General features: G+C 33.6%; 1 protein-coding gene across 1 annotated transcript in view; it reads right to left on the bottom strand.

The window, feature by feature from the left end:
* Positions 1–22,880, bottom strand: part of LOC117683909 (uncharacterized) — a 275,259-nt gene that overhangs the window by 79,227 nt on the left and 173,152 nt on the right. The window lies entirely within an intron of this gene.

Below are 22,880 nucleotides of genomic sequence, written 5' to 3'. Positions count from 1 at the left end.
CACCCTATAGTAATGGTCATATGAGATGATAACCAATATTTGCAAAATAGAGAAAGTACTCTGTTTACAAATAATAATTACCTACTCACGAAAACAACTTCCTCCAGGAAAATGTATCGGAGATTTTTGTTTGTGTAATTGGTTTATAATAAGTTAAAAATATCGTTTTGCTTGTAAAGATCATTTTCCTCTCCTCACTCCGGAAAGGTACATGATTCTATCTTAGTACGTTTGCAGGTCAAAGTGATTGAGAAATGTTATACCTTTTCTCTACTTCTACTAATTCTAATATATTCTTCAAAATTCAGTTCCTTCTTGTCCTGTTCTCCTTTGTCTTCCACCTTTTTGTCAAATAAAAAGAAATTTGTTTGATTTTGTTTTTTAGAAGGTGATTTGATACTAGAATCTTTGATTTTGATGAATGGTAAAACTGTTGAATCTTTTATCCTTACGGAGATTTTTTTCACAATCATTTTTATAGTAATCTTGTTTATTGGCAATTCGCACGCACCACGAGAAATGACGTAAATGTGACGATTACTGTGCGTTCAATTTATATGTTGATGGTGAGTACATGCAACTTGCAGACAACGTACGTATAATGCAACGGACAAGTGAGATCTCCTTACGTCATTCTTGCAATTCAAATCGTTCAGTCACGGGTTCCTTGATTGTAGCGCAAGTGCAGCATACGTTTTCAGATCTCGCAGGGAAACCGTGGTGATTGTTGTGCATCTCCAACAGCCACCGTGCGTGCTTACGGGAATCGTACGTCCTTCCAAAATCGTAAGATGCACTTGCGTGTCTCGCATGCTTTTTATTAAATCTGCCCGTAGACCACCCGTGGAAGCGTGTACGATCCGTTGGGTCTAAGGCTTAAGATCGAGTTTTCAGTACTTACATGTAGTTCCATTCTACTTTGTGGCATGATTGACTATTGACGAGTATATAATACGACATAATCAATACATTCATTGATATCAATTAGTAAACATGGGTTCTGCAGGGACATAGTACACATTTAACCTATTTCCATCTGAATTGAGGGGTCATGAGACTAAAGAGCTTATTATTCACATGTTCACAAATACGTGTTTAAACTTTGTTCCGTATTTGTGTGACAGGTGTTGGTGTCTCGGGTATCATGACGTTAAACGTTTTATGCTAATAGTCTCTTTATTCATTTTGAAAATACCCTGCTTTTGTAAGTATCCTGTCATGTATTTTTGTGCATAGCGTATCTCCTCATTCATATTTAGAAAATCGCGCATTTGTTAGTATCTTGTCATATATTTCTCAAACCTCTAACAATCAGTTCCACTTCAAACGTTTGGGGTTATACATGCATGTCCAGGACCAAATTTGATAAAGACGACATCGTTCACACAATGATGCTATGGACATCGTTATCAACACCGATAAGTTAAAATATATCATCGGGAATGACAAATTACAATGTTTAAATTTACCAATATGTTTTCTAATATAAACCTATAGATCATTTCTGTGATGAGGTCACAATAAGTACTGCACGTGCTTATCGTTTGAAGGTTGCATTAATTTTAACATACTATCACATTTATATGATAATTACAAGTTGCTGTCCTTTAAAAATTATAAAAGAGTCTATCGACTGCAGACCCCTGCTTTTATATGAATACCTCATTCTACAGAAAAGATCTCTAATTGCAAAAGTGTTATAATGCAATATGTAGTACTAAGTCTGGATTTAGTGCTTTTAACCACTAAATTTGCACATTGTATCACGTATTCCACTGAACTGTTACCTCAGACTTAAAAAATTAATTAGGAAGTATATTAATAAAGATTGCATGTATAGAATCATGCAGTCGGCTAATTCACTATTTCCACACACATTACACCTCGCACTACTTTGTTAACTATGCAGCTTCTGCAAATTGATTTCATATTTTGAGGAATTTCTTTTTAAAAGTAAACTTTTATACCGTGAATATTATTATTCAACCATTTATCATATTAGGCCACATATTCATTTTATCATGCTTAAAATTTAATCGGAAAGTACATAAGCCTCCTATACTATATAAAAGTATAAGTTACCTATTTTGGAAAACAACAAAACATCACGACTTATGCTTGTGGATGCATGCTATAGTTTCGGCATAACATTAATGTATTCCATGACGCTGTAAGTTTATATCACATGCTGATCTTTTCCTAAAAAAGGAATACTTTGTTTCTGTACAATGATAGCGCCTTTGAACATTTCAAGGTACCATCCCGGTAATCGACCAATCACAGTTGTGCTTCCATAATACTTCAGAATTACTTTCTTTCCTTATTGCCTATTCACGTTTTCCTTTAATCAGTTTTGACCGTTTTTTTTAATACTGAGAAGGATATTTTAGGTATTTCGTTAGATGATGATCATTTTTCACAGGGACTAATTCTGTTATGTCTCATTCAGCAGCTTCCTTGGGAGTGCGCAGTTTGTTTACATTCAAACGGAAAACAAGTGGTTTTGACGATAGACCTGTTTAGAGCTAGATATTTTGAGGAAATGAAAAACGCCGTACAGTGTGCTTTTTGTGTGTTAGCTAATAAGATAAGTTACAGATACCATTTGTTCCGAATATTTTGTCAAGAAAAATATAAACTAATTTTGAAGACATTTTCCCCCTACGCTGTTATAAAGTGAAGCCAGTTACTGATGTGATACCTGTAATGTGCATATGGCATCAGGGTTGGCAAAAAAATGGGAGCTACTTGTATTTCCCAGGACGGTGGGACATACTGGTAATTCCCGGGAATTACAGGTATTTCCTGGGAAATACTGGGTAATAAAGTACAACTACATACTAGTACTTCATGCTTAGTCTAAATCAAACCTATTGTGACGTAGACAATAGTACATTTTGTAAGCTATGGCATTTTATCATTGTCTTCGGTTTTAACTAGTTTTGACTAGCCAAAAATGCATTGGACATCTATTTATAAATGCTTTAAACATGGTTCATTTATACACCATTGTTATTTGTTTTAAAGACTTAAGTCAGTTGTAGATGCATCTAAACAGTTATAAACATGAACTTGATAGTTCTAGTTTCTGGTTATTTCATATATGTGAAAAATGGGGCAAGAAAAATGTGAAAAATAAAGTGTGACTGTGTCACTACCTCTGTATGCAACACTCCTAAGAAGAAGCCAGTTAGCCCCACTCATAGTATATATCTCCCCAAAATAGAAGCACATTTGTCAAGGGTCAATTATTTATTAAAACAACTTTTGTGATTATTTGATTGTTGTTTGTAACACCAACAGTAATTATAAGAAGGATTAAGTTTACTGATTATAAATCTGTAAATCAAAACTTGGGGTTAAAACAGCTGGACTGAAACTTGTACTCCACCTGCTATAGAAGTCCTTGGGAATAGATGATCTGGTGAATTTCAGATTCATAATACTGACAGTGAAATGGCAAAGCATGCTGAATTGTGGTTGTCTTATCTATTCTTAAAAATATGACAAGCAAATATATATTTGCCGACTAGCCCAGAATGCATACGGGGGAGCCGGAAGTTTATTTTAAGCTGCACAATACACAATTGTATCATGTACATATACTGTAATATAAAAAATCACTGCCTCACCCTTTTTTAAACAAATATTTGAACCTTTCATCGACGACGTGACCGGCCAGAAAAAAACAGAAATAAAAAACTATTAAATAGAAAAATCTCTGGAAACCTGTGTCCCAAACCATGTCAAAGTCGCAAATGCGCGCCGTCTCAAGGGTAGTGCAGGGACTTTACAACAAAAATATGAAAATTTTTAAGCTTCTAAATTATAGTATAATAAAAAATAAAAAATAACAATTTTTTATTGATGTAAATTTGATGCGTCTTTGTAAGAAGACGGGCTAGAACTGATTTCTCGTGCTATTCGAACACCAATCATACACTCGTCACCACGTGACTCGTAACTATGAATTTCATTGGATAAAATTTTCTACTCGAATCAACAAGACATTTATTTTCCGCTAATCTCCGTACCGCGGAAAATATTAATTATGCTTACTTTTAATATCTTATTTCCTAAACACATATTTTACATTAGATAAATTAAACAATAAACATTTTAAATTTGTATTTTCTAGTATTTCCCAATTAAGTGAAAATTAGTAGTATTTACAGGTATTTAACACGGCATTTACCACTAGTATTTCCCAGCATCGGTATTTCCCGGCCAACCCTGTATGGCATGGAATCCCGATCCTGATTCAGATAAACGTGTGCTATCCTGGTTCTCTTAGCTACCTATAATATTGTTCAGGAACCAGGCTAGCTCATGTGCAAGCTGAATTTTACCCGGTTTAAACTCGCTTATATATTTTCTGCGTGGACCTCAGAATCCACGCAATTATGAATAAAAAGCCACAACAAATTATGATTCCCATGATGCAGCCGTATGGTAATGATTAACCGCTGCACTGTAACAGGCATGGAACAAGTTAATAGCTTCAGTTATGTATATGGGCGAATCGATATCGATACGATATCGTCGATATCGACACCAAGGTAAGACAAAATTAATGCGACATAAAGTCTAAATGACAGTGTTTAACGATGATATCGTCACAGAGTATAGATTTGCAAATTACAAATGTACAATGTACCATTAACAATGTGTACCGATAATATAATGTGTATCGATAAAATAATGTGTACAAATAATACAATGTGTACCAATATATAAATATAATAGCGAAGCGGAGGTTGACAATGGTTTTCAAGGGATGTCGAGTTCAACTGTTATTTTATTATACCGATGTCTTAATTTTAGAGATTTTTTTACTGCTTTTATATAGAAATATCATGAATTTTTTGGCGAACCGTACGTGCATAATCAACGCGCATGTAACAATTCGTTGTGTTACCCGTTGCTAAGTGTGTTGCTAGCGCTAAGGGTAATAGAACGGATTATCAGCTGCGTCTAAACCAATCAGATTTCAGTATTTAACATGAAAGAATGATAATAACATAACGTGTACCGATAACATAATGTGTACCGATAACGTAATGTGTACCGATAATATAATGTGTACAATAACATAATGTGTACCAATAACCTAATGTGTACCGATAACATAATGCGTACCAATAACATAATGTGTACCGATAATATAATGTGTAACAATAACATAATGTGTACCAATAATATAATGTGTACCAATAACAGAATGTGTACCAATAACATAATGTGTAATAATAATATAATGTGTACCGATAACATAATGTGAACCAATAACAAAATGTGTAACAATAGCATAATGTGTACAATAACATAATGTGTGCCAATAACATAATGTGTACCGATAACATAATGTGTACCGATAACATAATGTGTGCCAATAACACAATGTGTACCAATAACACAATGTTTACCAATAACATAATGTGTGCCAATAATATAATGTGTAACAATAACATAATGTGTACCGATAACATAATGTGTAACAATAACATAATGTGTACCAATAACATAATGTGTGGCAATAACACAATGTGTACCAACAACACAATGTGTACCAACAACACAATGTTTACCAATAACATAATGTGTGCCAATAATATAATGTGTAACAATAACATAATGTGTACCAATAACATAAAGTGTACCAATAACACAATGTTTACCAATAACACAATGTGTACCAATAATAAAATGTGTACCAATAACATAATGTGTACCAATAACATAATGTGTACCGATAACATAATGTGTACCAATAACATAATGTGTACCAATAACACAATGTTTACCAATAACACAATGTGTACCAATAATAAAATGTGTACCAATAACATAATGTGTACCGATAATATAATGTGTACCAATAATATAATGTGTACCAATAACATAAAGTGTACCAATAACACAATGTTTACCAATAACATAATGTGTACCAATAATAAAATGTGTACCAATAACATTATGTGTACCAATAATATAATGTGTACCAATAACATAATGTGTACCAATAATATAATGTGTACCAATAACATAATGTGTACCGATAACATAATGTGTAACAATAACCTAATGTGTACCGATAACATAATGCGTACCAATAACATAATGTGTACCAATAATAAAATGTGTACCAATAACATAATGTGTACCAATAATATAATGTGTACCAATAACATAATGTGTACCAATAGCATAATGTGTACCGATAACAAAATGTGTACCAATAGCATAATGTGTACCGATAACATAATGTGTGCCAATAACATAATGTGTACTAATAATATAATGTGTACCAATAACATAATGTGTACCAATAACATAATGTGTAACAATAAAATAATGTGTACCGATAATATAATGTGTATAAAAAATATAATGTGTACCGATAACATAATGTGTACCAAAAATATAATGTGTACCGATAACATAATGTGTACCAATAACAGAATGTGTGCCAGTAACATAATCTGTACCGATAACATAATGTGTACGAATAACAGAATGTGTACCGATAATATGATGTGTACCCAATCGAATTGATATCGACACAATATCGTCGATATCGACGTGAATTATGGACAATGTATTGTAAAATGTCTCAACATGACATTTTTGATATATTCAATTGTTAATCTTTGCGATCTCACTGATACCATCCATATTGACTTCAACGATAATCCAATTAATATCACAAATAAAGGCTAAGTGATTACGGTAATTCACGATGGGGAAATGATATCTATGCGATATCTGTACACAAAGTCTAGATGGTATATAATCTACAGAAATCCATATAAGTTTTACAATCTTGAAAATAGCGAATTGATATCGATGTGATATCGTCAATATCATCGAAACTGATACTGCGTCGTGTTTTTTAAGACATAACTCAGAAAACTGCACCCCCCCCCCCCTCCCTGAAAACCGTACACAGGTCTTTTCTTGTCAGCACGTTTTTATTAAAATGTGAAATTAATCCTCTCAAAACTGACTTAAAACCAGAAGGACAGAGACAACCATCTGACGGAAAGTATGAAAACAAGGGGCACATCGACTAGACTGTGTCAATGGAAAAAATACATCTTAGAGAATGAATTGATAAACCTTAAAATTTATAAAAATTGTATTTTGTTTATGATTTGAAATTTATTTTCAACCTTATTTTCATCTCATGGGCCTTGAAACATATATAATACATCATTATCTTACCATCATCAACATCTTCATCATCGTCCTGGCCATCATGGTGTGGTCGAAGTCAACGAAAAATCTACGAAGAAAAGGCGAAGAAAACCTTCAACCGGATTTTGGACACAGGATATTTGTCATATTGTGCTTACGTTTTAAACATAATATTTAACCTTGAACATATTTTCAGCATGCATTTATTTAAATCCAAGTAAGGATCAGTTCTTTCTGTTTTTCACATTTTTTTGTTGACACATGAGACTTAGTGGGTATTATGTAAGCAAAACAGTTGAACATAAAGAAACCATTTAAATTGTTGAATCATTCCAAATCGAGGGGTTCAATGTTCGCAAGCGTAATTTTGTTGGTAGCAATATCAGGGTAATTTCAAATCAGTTTAAACAAATGCTTGTCTATACGTTCATGGGGATGTAAATTCATAAGCAAGGCTACCCACGAAAGCCACAAACTTTGGTTTCCCACGAATAAAGATGATAACATATTATTGCATTTTTTTGTAATTGTTTCAGTCCTATCGTATCGTGCGTGGTTACTGTTCTATCGCAAAGGCGCCGGAACAGGGGGCGGCAAGGGCAATGGTTGCCGCCCAAAAAATATTCAACAACAAATGGTTTTTAAAAAATTAAGGCTTAAATGAAATGTTATATAGCGATCTGCGTTCAATGTAGAGGCGAAGTGTGAACTCTAATGTTTATACATGTTTATGTTAATGTTTATACAAGCAAAAGTGGGATATGTATACCTGTTTCTGGCGTGTGTTGTCAATTTACAGGGCATTAATTAGATATGTTAAATAAATAAAGAATGTATCTATAGCTTTGCCACAACGTCAGGACCCCCGACGATGTGAGGATGTTGGCTTTGATGATAAATAACAAGGTGTAAGTTATAATCGACTATCGGAGAATATTAGAGTGTATGAGCATATAAATCATAGTGCAAAGGACTGAAACTGGTTAAACTATCTTAGACAACATACTAATTTCAAAACTAGAGGGAACAGGAAAACATTGATGTTGCCATCAATTGTCGCCCGGGAAATAGATGATATAAATGTCATGATTTTGTTTGATTTAGACGTGCCTGTAATTCGAATTATTCCTATTTTTGCAAGGTGCCAATGCCATCATTTTTGTTGAGATTCTTTTTACATATAGTTTAATATGTCAACAACTGTTAATCAAGCAAATGAATCTCCCAGACTGAATGCAATTGATTTCATAGTTCTGTGTTGATAGTTAAGAACTTACTGCTTTATACATATATAAACATAACCCTTGACCTTTACACCTCAAAACACTCCTTAGTTAAGTGTGGAAAACGACTGACCAAGTATTTTTGCAAGATGTGCTAATTATTAGTGGGGATTACTTGTCATGGGCAAAATCAATCATGAGCTTGAGCAAGTTTCAAACCACTGTTTTGGGTGGACATTTTATGTATATCGCGTATGACTATGTTGACTTTTGCAGTAAAACAGAATAGAATGAAAAACACATCTAGAGAGTGAAAAAATGAGTGAAATGGATAAAATGTGTCTGTACTATTTAATACAAGATATAAACAAGTACAGTATGCAGGTATTTGCTGCTACAAAAATATATAAACATTGCACATTATAGTAGTATTTAATGAAACAAGGGACCCATGGGGCCACATCGCTCACCTGAGCAACATTGAATTTAAATGGGCGTTCAAAAGATATTGTGCCACATGACAGAGAAATGTGTCAGAAATTTGGACACTGTTTTTATGGAGTCGTTTTTATTTACTCGTATCTGGAAAACTCTCATAAATGATGTTGATTTCATATTATTCATTGTAAATGGAGGGGGCCCCAGAGAGTATTTACAGCATATCATCCTTTAATTTTGTTTGTACAAGTATTTCACGTTTAGCGAGACATTGGTTATAATGATCAACCAAAATTTCAGCGTCAATCGTAGAATTATTAGCAAGATACATAGCTCATAATTCTACTAGGTTTGAGTCAAACTTTGATCACATGAGTTTATTACATTCAGCTTAAGATTTTTAACTTCGTATTTCCTATTCAGCATTCACAATGAAAAAAAAGAATGGCCTCAGATCTGTGTACAAACATAGAATTGTGGGCAAAGCTCTGTATCTTGCTTATAATTCGAAGCTTAACACTCAAATATGGTTAGTAAGTAATAACAAATAAGGACCAACTGTTAAGGAATTCTCTTTTTCTAGGTGTAACTTCCAATAATTTTACAGTTTATCAGTTCTGTTTATTACTACAATGACTAAACTGTAATATAATGTCAAAGTTGTGTACGCATTCTTTTTTTAAAATGACTGTAGTACAAAATGATAGGGGGCACCTGCTAGTTCTCTAAGCTGCATTAGACTGGGAGGTGGTGATATTATTCGCACCTGCTAAATCAACAGAAAAGGCCAGGTTAGGATTATTTGAATTATCAGAGTCAATACAGATTAAATTTTCATGATGTAAATATTTTTTTACTTATATGTCAATATTTAGTTTGTTTAATTTGCATAATTATTATCTAGGTTTTTATCTATTTTAGGAGGTTTTCTCAAATTATGGGTGGAATCCACCCTTATTGAACAATGTTAACAAATTTGTTCATGATACCCTCAAGTACAAACACATTCATTCCAAATTTCCTTGTATTTTATTTGTTAAAGTCATAAAAAAGCAATCAGTTCATCTCAAATCTCACTTTGAGCCCACTCTCATCACAGTATTTGCCGAGAGAGGGAGCCCGATACTCGGATGAGCACAGCATAAATATAAATGAAGACCCAGGTCTCACATTTCTCACACAATAAGAGGTATTTATAAGGTTTATGAAAAATTCAAATTTGCCTAATTCTGAGGTGGGTAAATTTGTGAGTATAGGATTAAGAGTACCAATGCACCGGATGATGACATCAGAGAAGTGTTTATAGAAGTTTGAGCCGAGCAGAAAAAGGTATGGCTTAGGTGATTGGCTGAATTAATAGCTGAAATAATGATTATTTTAAAGTAAAAATTCAATGATGGAATGAAGAAGTACTACAGAAAGTAAAGAAATACGAGGGGTTGAAATAGGAGGTGGGTGTCATTTTTGAGACTTGGATTCATTTGCTGCGGATCGCTGTAAATTTTTAAAAAAAAAGAGCTCAATTTTGACCTATAAACGCCGTGGGACCATATACATTTCTAGTGATTTTTTATTAGGGCTTGGGGTGAACTTTCAAATGTGATCAAGGATATGTCTGTAAGTAAAATAGCAAACTAGCCAGGTGTGGTTAGGTTAACATTGAGTTCGATGGGAAATGAATTAGTACTCTTTTCCCTATATTAAACAAAGAACCTCGTTTTAGAAGTTTAGAATACCGAACCCGAAACTATAAACTAATTAAAACACGTCTTTCCTTTATAAATATTTTCGTAATAACTCGGATTTGAAACAGAATTAGCCCATAATTTTTGCAATTTATATTTTCCTTTCCATGAGGATTATTTATGCTAAACTGCGTTGAATTTGACTCAGTAGTTCTTGAGAAGAAGATTTTTTTCTATGGTTTTGAGTTTTTTCCGCTTTGAATAAAGATCGGTCTTTCATTTCTGCAATTTATATTCATCTTACCATGAAGATGCTTTGTGGCAAATTTGGTTGAAATTGGCCACGCAGTTTTAGATAAGAAATTCAAAATGTAAAAAGTTTAGAGACGGACGGACAGACGGACGACGGACAACATGTGATTAAAATAGATCACTTGAGCTTTCAACTTAGGTGAGTTAAAAAACTTAACTTAGTCTCAAGAAAATATAAAAAAAATATATATATTTTTACTGGCTACAAATAAAACAAATCAAGAATAAAAAAAAAATTGGAAGGAACATTTATGTCTGCCAAATTAGTCTACTACATGTAGTACAAGAAATAATTCAAAGCAAAATAGGAAAACACTTTACATTGATTTTTAAAAAGTGTTGTTTGGCAGTTATCACACGTCACCTACACATTACTTAATGTTTTGGAATTTGTTATATATGATATCAGTTTCAAAAGAAATCGGAAGAAGACTTGAAATTTGCTCCAAAAACTTAACACTGGATCCAAGGTTAACTTCCTGTTTTATGATCTCGGACAAAGTTGGTCTATAGATTGTGATCTTCTGATTTGTTTTTACTAAAGTGCTGTAAAGTAGTTGAACTCTGCAGGATTTTTTTTCATGCTCCTCTTCTCTTCCACATGTTGGACATTTTTTGTTTACTAATTTCTTGTCATAGCATCCTAAAGTATAGAATAAATGAGGATAAGAATACACTAGGTACATGCACCAGTTCATTATTACCACGTGTAAGGGTACTTGGGATTAAGGCCAGTTTTTACAATATACCCATCTCCCTGTAAAGAATAGTTCCATATAAAGATATGGGAATAGGATAAAATATTTAATAATAGTCTTAAAGAAAACAAAATATCTGTGAGCCAATGCTCACTAGTAATACCCCCGCTCTGATGTGAATATGCAAAAAAGCAAAGTCGCCATTTAACAGGAAGTTGACGTCCGATTGATACAAAAATATATCCTACCATATGGCATGCCTAAACAAATGGTGTATTTAAATTTTAAGCATCTGCAACGAATTGTTGCTGGGAAATCTTTGACGAAAATTTGTATGAAAATTTAGGCTTAAAATAAAAACAAGCTCGTCATTTAACAGGAAGTTGACGTCCAATTGGTACAAAAATATATCCCACCATATGGAATGCCTAAACAAAGAGTGTGTTAAAATTTCAAGCATTTGTGATGAATAATTGCTGAGAAAAATGTGACAGTAATTTTTGTTTGGGACAGACAGACAGACGGTTGGATGGACAGACGCACAAGGGTAAAACAGTATACCCCCTTCTCTTTCGGAGCGGGGGTATAATGAAGTTAAATCTGGATGGCAAATTTGTTGACCCCCAGCCTTCTTAACTAGGAAAGGAATTGTTTGCAGTTGTTAGTAAAAAAATTTGTTAGGATGCAAGTATCTTTTAAAAAAAAACCCTTTGAATACGGTCTTTCATGTGCTTTGTTGAATTAATTCTATCTATCTATCTATCTATCTATCTATCTATCTATCTATCTATCTATCCATCCATCCATCCATCCATCTATCTATCTATCTATCTATCTATCTATCTATCTATCATTTATCTATCTATCTATCTATCTATCTATCTATCTATCTATCTATCTACCTTATTTTTTACACTTGGGTATCGAATGGATTCGGGAAAGAGGGAACAATTAACCATACTAGATTTTAAGATGTAGGTTATTTCATTTGCCGACTTTGCAGAATATTTAATCACACAGTGTTAGTCGACAAAGATAAACGTAAAGCAAAAAGAAAAATAATCGATATGCAAAACAAGCACATAAAACGATAATCAATTTCTTTATCAAATCGATTTCTGATTAATTCACATCTCTCTCTCTCTCTCTCTCTCTCTCTCTCTCTCATATCATATACAAATGTAGTTTTTTAGCATATGACATTTTATTTATTTTATTTCTAAAACATTTAGAAGTAAAAAGTAAATCCATAAATTATGATGTTTTAAGAAAACAGCTACACCTGTTACATCCTTCCTTGTTTACGATCCTTTTATTTTTTTCTGGAATTTATTACACCGCTTAATATATCACTGATTATGTTTAAAATTCATAATTTATGCTGCCGTAGGTGTTATTATGTAAAATTGAAACCCGACATTTTACAATATATTATTAAGACCGCGGAACATTAACTGGGAAGATTGGAAATATACGCGTTAATTTTACCTGTTACATTGTACAGTCAAAACATTAGAACTGGGCGGGAACAAATTGTTTAGTAGAACCCCCGATGGATAAAACATGTCTAATTAGGTCGACACTCGGTAAGAAATATCAAACAATCTGAAGTTCAGTTATCCACGAGAAATCACAAGAATCAGTTGTTATCGACAGAGATGGAATCGTAACTGTAAACCAGGTTGTAAAAATGATAAACCTTTCATCGGGATACTTTTATTTAAACAATAAACTGCTTTTTTTGGTGACTCATGCGGGACATGAAGGTAGCGACATTGCAGAAGTTGGTTATTTATAATACAATGTCTACCTTATTATAAAAAATCGCAAATTGCTCCAAACCAGGTTATACGAGTATAACTTGGGTAGTTATTGAGTTAATTTCTTATAATTTAATTAATTTTCTGTTATAGGTATTAATTTACTGTACATATTGAGTGCGTTTTACTTTTAAAAATGATATTACTTAGTTCAAAATTTAAACGTAACGTCAGGCGGATTAGTACGTTTTTGACGTTTGTGCATTGTGACGTGTCTTGTGACCTGCAAACCAGGTCATACAAATTTGATTATATGTTTCTATCCAATCAAATGCCGCATTACAACAAGAGTTAAATTATTCAAATTGTTTACACCTGCTCTAGCATCCAGATAATCAAGACTAGATTCTCTATTTGAAGCTACCTCTATACTACACATCAAGAGTTATATTTACTTATTGAGTATGAACGAAATTTACCTCATTATGTAACAAGGTTTAAGTTCCTAACGCAATTTGAGTTGTTCTAAAATCTTAAATTTTCCCTTTCATCGGGATACGTAAGATCACTTCCGTAAATAAAGCTAGCTATGTGATTCATTAACCCACGTATCGTTAAAACAACCATGCAAGTTGAATAAGTAAGGATTTTTATTTATCTAAACATGTGACCTGCTCCAATACATTAACCTCCTCCAGCATCCGTATCCTAGGGCTCAAATTCATCATCCAACCACTTTGAGTGCATCAATATCACATGATGCATCGTCCATTTAAGTATGGTGAAGATATAACCAATAATAACTTAGATAAGGTCATTTAAAGAGCACCTGCTCCAAAAACTTTAACCTGCTTATAAATCCTTCATCATCCGTAACCTACTAGTATTGCTCATGATCAGATTCAGCATTCAAGCCTGCCAGTTGTATATGTATCATAAGACTCCCAATCCATGCAAGTTTGGTGAAGTTGGGACCAGTAATAGATATGGTCATCAAAGGGCACCTGCTCCAGAATCTTTTACCTACCCCCAAAACCATAACTTTCTCCAGCATCTGCAATTTTTGGCTTAGACTCAGCATTCCAGTCTGTTATGTCTACATGTATGCCCAGATGCACCATCCATGCAAGTTTGGTGAAAATACGGCAAGTAATACGTTAGACACAAACCATGCTCCAAAAACTTGCCAAGGTCCGTACGCCAACGCCAAGGGTATAGCATAAGCGATACACACTGTCACTTTCTCCCACAGACCACGTGACTTAGATGTCACTTTCTCCCACAGACCGCATGACTTAGATGTCGCTTTCTCCCACAGACCGCATGACTTAGATGTCATTTTCCACAGACCTCAAACACCCCTGCGAATGTGTTCGGAATGTTTTCTTTATCGTTGCTAAGTACATAATAAATCCAGAGGTGCTCGAATGAAAGTTCACGAGACTTTAACGAGATTTATTAAGTTCTTGTGAAATTTCAAGCGGAAGTATAAGTGTTCGGATAATATTCTCAAAATACGTCAGTACTGGTCGTTTTTCATATCATATCCTACTTTGATTTATGTTTAAACGGGAAAAGCTTTCAAGATGTATGTCTTATTTCACCATTTAGCAGTTATTTATATTAAACGATAATATTCAGAACAGAGTTATCGTTCGTGTTCAACCACGTGTAGAATTGTTGAAAATATAAACATGGGGTTGCTTGATAAAATCATAGCCATGTTTGATGCTTGTGGTGTGCAATACCATATTTTTCAAAAAAATAATGGGTGTCTGTTTTTCATTAAAACATTTAGTATACCGAGCCATTTTCAAGGAACATTCTGCATAAAATGGTATAGTCTGTTTCACTATTGATGTTATTACTCGGTCAAGCGCGGATTGAAAATTATTCCTCAGGAGGGATCTCCTTTAAGCATGTAAGATGTTGCAACAGCAGACAAAAACTAATTTTTGTATAGTCACATTTATTTCTAGAACACATTTTATTCACTAATTAACGAAGATAAAGTTTAAAATCAATAAACCTCTAGATTTTATATTTGACTACAAGAACCTAGATACTGTGAAATAGACTAAAAACACGAGGTACGATTTTTACTGCGAAACTAAAAGGGTCAAATAAAAGCACGTGGTCTAAAATTTGAATGACAATAACATTCGCAGGGGTGTCAAAACTTAGTAGATGTCTTTCACTCTACACCACAAAAAGTTTGTAGGCTTTTTTGCTATCAAATATCACAAGACTATAATATTCTATCTCATTTTGTAAATGGGTATAGTCCACTAATGCATTTTCCATAGGTGGTAATGTTAACGTTAGGGTTCATAGCTCCGGCCCTAATTTTCGTTCAGCAACGAGGGACCTCTTGAATGAAAGCTCATCAAATTGTCTCTTTCCTGTTAAAATTTCGTGGTTTGAAGTCAGATTCGTTTTCCGGCAAAATGCGTCTGTATTGAAAAACTCTGAAAATGAAAGTAAGAGTAGGGAATTTCTCAGTTTTGAAAAGGGTGTACATCAAACAATTTCAATTCTTTTCTTCAAATGATAATTCAATTTTGACACTTGTTTTTGAAATTGAAAATCCTCTTTTCTGACATGTGTCAACCATTCTGATTTAAAATGTCCCAATAAATGTATATACAATCTGCAAGTATAGGGACTATTTTGCTTAAAGGCACTACTTTGTTGTCCTACCGATTCTAAAAATAGTTAGAGGGATATACCCAATATAAAACAGTCATTATGGTTATTTACAATTCTTAGCTTATATATTCACTCTAGACACTATACAGAACCATGATTCCAAATTTGGAAAAATTCAATACATAATTATGGATTTTGCAGCATTGATACACAAGCATGAAATCGGAAGAAACAGTCCAGTCATAATTTACCTAAACAACATATAGCTCATTGGCACTCGATGCTCTTCAAATTGCATAAATTGAGGAAACTTTAATCTCAAGGATTAAAATACATGTAAAACATAAACATTCAATATTTTAACAAATTTATTTTGTTCATATTCTCATGAAAAAGCTCAATTATGTCTGATTTTATAAAAATTTTGTCGTAAAAATCATGAGTTTTTCTTTAGTTACGAAAAAGAATTGTTTTCAAACACCACGAAAGAGGTAAAATAGAAAAGTATAGGAATTTCCCTATCCATCAATGTATTAAATGTAGGTATTGGTTTATAAATAATAAAGTTATATGACTCTATAATGTGAGTCCCTCAATTCAGTTTTAGCTCCATTTTGATGCTAGCTTGAGATTACCTCACCTATGACATCATAATGACGTCATAGTGATGAGTTGTTTTTACTCACATAAGTGTAATATTTGCTGAACTTTTATTTAAGCCTAATTTCGGAACAAATGCACCATGACCTAACTCAATAAATATATGTCATAGGGAAAAGAAAATTGCTAATAAGGATTTTTTTCTTTTACTCCTGTATATTGTTACCATGGTAACAAATTTAACAAAAATTATCAAAAGACATATCCTGTGGAAGAGAGTCTACATTTAACTAAAGTTCAAAATCCAGAAGAACAAGAACTACCCTACACTTAGTCTGGCCAGGGTATATAGTTTTTACAGGTTCCTTAAACTTTTAAACTTGGACAAGTGTAAGTACAAAAATAAATTTTACTTACATCAAGTGTGGCTCATTGTTGTGTTTTTTTCTTTGAAGAAGTTCCATTTCAATTTACATGTTATCTAAAATGAAATGTTTTGAATTAAATTCTACATTATCAAACACTATCCCCAACATTTGCAATTCCATGTCAAAAGCAGCCATATGATGAGAGAGAGAGAGAGAGAGAGAGAGAGAGAGAGAGAGAGAGAGAGAGAGAAAGAGAGAGAGACAGACAGACAGACAGACAGATTAAGAGACAGATTAAGAGACAGAGAATTAGAGAGAGGGGGAAGATACAGAAAGAGAGAACTGATAGGCAACAATAACTACATATTCATGCACAACACATCTATACAGCCTTAAAGACCGACAACCCCCCCCCCCCCAACAACAACAACATTCAATATCAACCCCCACCCCAACATATTGATCTATTTTTTCAATAGTATTAATAAATGAATACTAGTAAATATCTACTTAAAATGATTACTGATAATTTCATTCAATTTTTATTATGATAAACAAAGATAGGTTTTGTGGATTAAGTACTAACCAACATGGTAGGCTTCTACATGTTAAAGAGTGCATACCTACATCTTCGGTACATAGTCATGTCACATGCATGACAAATTAATTTACTCAAATTCAATGCAAATCTATATCATAAATATAGAATTGGAACCTACCGGACACTAATACAATTCCCTTACAATGCAAACTAATCTTAAATAGCTGGACACTGCTAGAATGAAGTATTTTTCCTCACCGGAAACTTTCTGCTTTTCTACTTTCACTTTTGCTCGCTTGAAATGATCGCACTAAAAACCCGAAGTGATATTTGGTCTCAAAATTTATAAAAATGTCTTCTAAACTCATATATAATTAGAAACACACATACATTTTCAGTTTTTTATGTCAAAACTCAAAATAAATTACATTGAAGTTAAAATCACAATTTCTTTAATTTAAATTGGTTTTTTGAAAATCCCCGGGGGGGGGGGGGGGGTTGTGATGGATATTTTCTTAGAAGATGTGTTAATAAGATGATTAAACTTGTTGAACTTGTTGGAAATTTAGTTTATGCACAGAAATGAGAAGATGTACCCCAAAAAAATGCACGTTTATCATAATAATTGCAAATAAACAAAAAATATGCCTTACCAGCATGGAGCTCAATATGGGTATAGTCCACTAATGCATTTTCCATAGGTGGTAATGTTAACGTTAGGGTTCATAGCTCCGGCCCTAATTTTCGTTCAGCAACGAGGGACCTCTTGAATGAAAGCTCATCAAATTGTCTCTTTCCTGTTAAAATTTCGTGGTTTGAAGTCAGATTCGTTTTCCGGCAAAATGCGTCTGTATTGAAAAACTCTGAAAATGAAAGTAAGAGTAGGGAATTTCTCAGTTTTGAAAAGGGTGTACATCAAACAATTTCAATTCTTTTCTTCAAATGATAATTCAATTTTGACACTTGTTTTTGAAATTGAAAATCCTCTTTTCTGACATGTGTCAACCATTCTGATTTAAAATGTCCCAATAAATGTATATACACTCTGCAAGTATAGGGACTATTTTGCTTAAAGGCACTACTTTGTTGTCCTACCGATTCTAAAAATAGTTAGAGGGATATACCCAAATGACACAACACTTGATAAATTAAATATTTTACTTTCAATTCAGCATCCAAACATATAATCCAATACATGACAAAACTTGTACATTAATCCACTTATCATAAACAATGATCCTAAATACAAGTAATATGATTGACAATAAATAAACCAAAGGGGGTTCTAATGATGCCATTATATCTTGTCATATATATTTGACAGGCATGGATAAACTCCCTTGTATTGACATTTTAAGATTATAACATATGACATGTAACATCTGACAAGGGCTTTTAGGACAAGCAAATATTACCATTGCATTTAAGATCTTTGATATTGGGTTAATTTTATTTTACAGAACCAATTAAACTAAAAAAAACAGTAGATTTTAAAAAGACATTTATGCATTCATATTGCAAATTTCTAATAATACTTGAGGGGAATAGTTTGAGTGTTGGGCTAAATTGTGAGAATCAAATAATGGCAGTAGGAACTGGTTTTAATTGTGGAATCAAGTAAAGGCAGCAGGGTCAATGTTACATCGATGACAAGATAAAACAGGTTCCAGACTATAGCTTATACAGTTAAAATTAGAAATATATTGATGAAAGGGCAGAACTGTTGTACTATTGATATATACAATGAATTTATCCGCATAGCAGGTAGGCAGACGATACTGAGGGGGGGGGGGGGGGGTTGATAGATTTACATGGTAGAGACAAGCAGCTATTTATGTTTAATCACAGACAGTAAGGACTAGTTATAAACAGCAATGATCCCATAGAATATGAAACAAATATCATACACCATAAAAACATTCTAAGTCTACATTTCTCCAAATAAAACTCTAACATTAATATCATATAATATTGCTATAGTCTTTGCATAATGAACAGCAACTGGACTGTTTTAACAATAGGTACAAAACAGCACATTCTGTGCCAAGTAAAATCATTGGATGAGTTCAGAATTTGCTTAAGCTCAAATAAATCATCAAACACCATGATATTGAATTCAATAATAAAAACAATAACATATAAAACATCTGGTCCCAAATTAACAAATCTTTACATTCCTTTCTTTGGTTCCTGAAATGGCAGGACTAATGATTATTGCAGATAAAAAGAATGTTACTGTCCAACATCAGAGAGCATGAAGCCAATGAAGGTCAAGGTTGAACAAGGTCACGAGGACAGCAAAGTCTTGACAAAGTATCTGGATCTCCCTCCTATCTCCGTGGAAATAACATTGACCTTTGAGTACCTGGAAAATAACAGAATTTATGGTTTATAAATAGGAAAAACACATCTCATAAATTTTAAATATCATTTAAAAAATTGATAAACATATTAAAATCTGGAAAATTGTACTCTAATAGACTCCTTAAAAGAATGGAATTTGAATTATTTTTTATAATCTTAATGTTTGAAACAATTGACACAGCAAAAAAGATTCAAAGAGCCTGTTGACATCAGCATTACTGAAACATCCACAAAGAAAAAGAACATAAACTGCAAATAACTGGAATTTTTCGAAGTCCAATGGATATAACTCTGTCGAAAATTGCTTGATCATACCCAATATCAAACTTGATTTAGATATTATCATGATAAACCTGTATACCAAATTTCACTTCAATATGTTCATTCTCTGCGAACAAAATGAGCGGAAACTGGAAATAACTTGAATTTTTCCACGTCCAAGGGCAATAACTGTGTCGAAAATTGCTCAATCGTACCCAATATCAAACTTGATCTCGATATTATCATGATAAACCTGTATACAATATATAAAATGTGCCAAAATCTTGTCTTTTTTTTTTGACTGACTTCGTTAAAAATTTAACGGAAAATGTGTCTTATGAAAACAATGAATATTCTAATTTTGTTTGAAACTGTTAATTACTTTAAAAAAAAAAATAAGCAGTGCAATAAAAGAAATCAATTTCATTATGTCATCACAAACTGTTATGATTACTTTTTCACAGCCAACAAATTTTAAAGCCGATATGAAATTTAGAAAACCTTGCAATACAATGGTGTCACTTTTGAGACTTAAACCTTCATTTTCACTCACCCGAATCCATCCCACTGAGCCTCTGCTGCAGATTCTCGAGTCGAGATATGTAGTCGTCATGCGGTGAGGGCTCGCTGATCCTTACTCGACGTGCTGGAGATGAGTGACCGACTTTTGTGGGGGTGGGAGAGGAAGAGGAGATAATTTTTCTGCAAGAAATGAAAAAAAACCCCTTTATTTTGTGACAGGACTTTACATGAAATAAGTTCTACAATTAAACATCTATGAGAGTTTTGAAAACTTCAAACTTTCCAAAAAATTTTAAAAACACATTTTGTGGTCAAATATTGTAAAATTTAAAAATTCTAAAACAGGAAATGTAGTTTGATTTTTTCTGTCTTACATCTCTGGTTTATATAACTCACCTTCTAGCACCTGAGTGGGGTGTGGTTTGCTGCTGTAATCCCGCGTTGGGGGTGTGGTATAGACAGAGAAATTGCGGTTGACATGGTAACTATCAAAAACCCCTCCCACTGACTGATAAGAAGAGATTTCACTGGTTACTCCATTGCTGTTGACATGGTAACCACTAGAGGCTCCCCCTAGTGAGTGATATGGAGAAGCTCCATTAAGGAGGTGTCTCTGAGTAAAGCTGGAAGACAAATAGGACGGACTGTATGGAGACTGATGAACACTTCAATGGAGGGGCGATGAGGCGTGACTGTTGAAAGGGTCCGGAGCCATTCAGGCGTGACTGAGTGTTGATGCAGAGTGGTGAGAAACTGTTAGAGTTGGGTGTGTAACCTGTAAATAGGGAAACGCGTCTTATTACAATCAGACAATGTATTATCATCAACTTCATCACTCTGTGGAAAAGATTTGTGTCATAGAAGATAAGTGTTATCATGTAATTTGTTTTCCTATGTAAAAATTAAGTAAAACACTAAATTTGTAATATATTCTTCTCAAAATGGTTCTATAAATTTTACGCTGGAGTAAAAATCAATTATTCTATACTCAAAATGACCATCAATTGATAATTAAGCAATCTATGGTATGAGTATGTCACTGAAACTTCAATAAAAACAAGGGGCCCATGGGCCACATCATTCACCTGAGCAACAATAAACATATTAAAATCATCCTGTATCAAAAAAAAAATTCCCTTGCATATTCTAACGTTTTTCAATAAGCCCCTTTAAAACAGGATGGTTTTATAGTCATATCACATATTGAGCATTTCAATTCTATGAGGCCCAAGAATATTCCTATCTGAATCTATTGGTTACTGAGAAAATGATTTTTAAATATTTCCTATATATTTTCTTATGAAAAAATTGTGGCGTCACCCATCTCCTGGGAAACATGATTTGAACAAACTTCAATCTACCCTACCTGAAAATGTTTCCACACAAGTTACAGCTTTTCTGGCTGATCCGTTACAGAGAAAATTTTAAAATCTATTCTATATATTCCTAAAATTTGACCCCTCATTGTGCCACCACCCTACCCCAAGGGAACATGATTTGTGCAACCTTGAATCTACACTACCTGAGGATACTTCCAAACAAATAACAGCCTTTCTTGCCAAATGATTTTTGAGGAGAAGATTTTGAAAAAATACCAACAATTTTTTGTTGTATTTTAATTATCTCCCCTTGAAAGCGGGCATGACCCTTAATTTTAACAAATTCAAATTTTCTTTACTTAAGGATGCTTTGTGCCAATTTTGATTGAAATTGGCCAAGTGGTTCTGGTAAAGGAGAAAAAATGTAAATAGTTTACAGACAGACAGACGGACTAAACTTGATCAGAAATTCTTACTTGAGCTTCACCTCAGGTGAGCTTAAAATGTAGAATTAGGTCACTATGTCACCTTGTTGGAGGTCGACTGTGCCCCCCATCACGGGGAATCCCACTCTGGTGGTTCTCTTCCACTTCCTGACCAAGTACCGCATCCTGCAAGAACAGTAAAGGGAGAGAAATCTACTGCAGCTGTTAAGATACATACATTAATGTGCTTCACTTACCTTTCATAATATACCTAACTTACATCCAGAATATTCATAATAGTACATTTCTCCAGGAAAATTAAAAACAAATAAATATCTAGGCTGAACCACTACCACACTACCAATGAGGCGACACTCTTGAACATGGTGTCCAGTCTGACATACTGACCTACTTACGGCCACCACCACCGTGGCAGCACTCCTAGAGGTTGTGACCAGTCGGTGGGGCCTGATCCCTTGCTGCAGGTCCTCAGGGGAGGGGTAGACCCCCATCCTGGC

This window comes from Magallana gigas, chromosome 10, assembly GCF_963853765.1.
Source record: "Magallana gigas chromosome 10, xbMagGiga1.1, whole genome shotgun sequence".
Lineage (NCBI taxonomy): Eukaryota > Metazoa > Mollusca > Bivalvia > Ostreida > Ostreidae > Magallana > Magallana gigas.
Note: the sequence above shows the minus strand (reverse complement) of the source record. Positions and strands in the feature narration are given on the sequence as shown.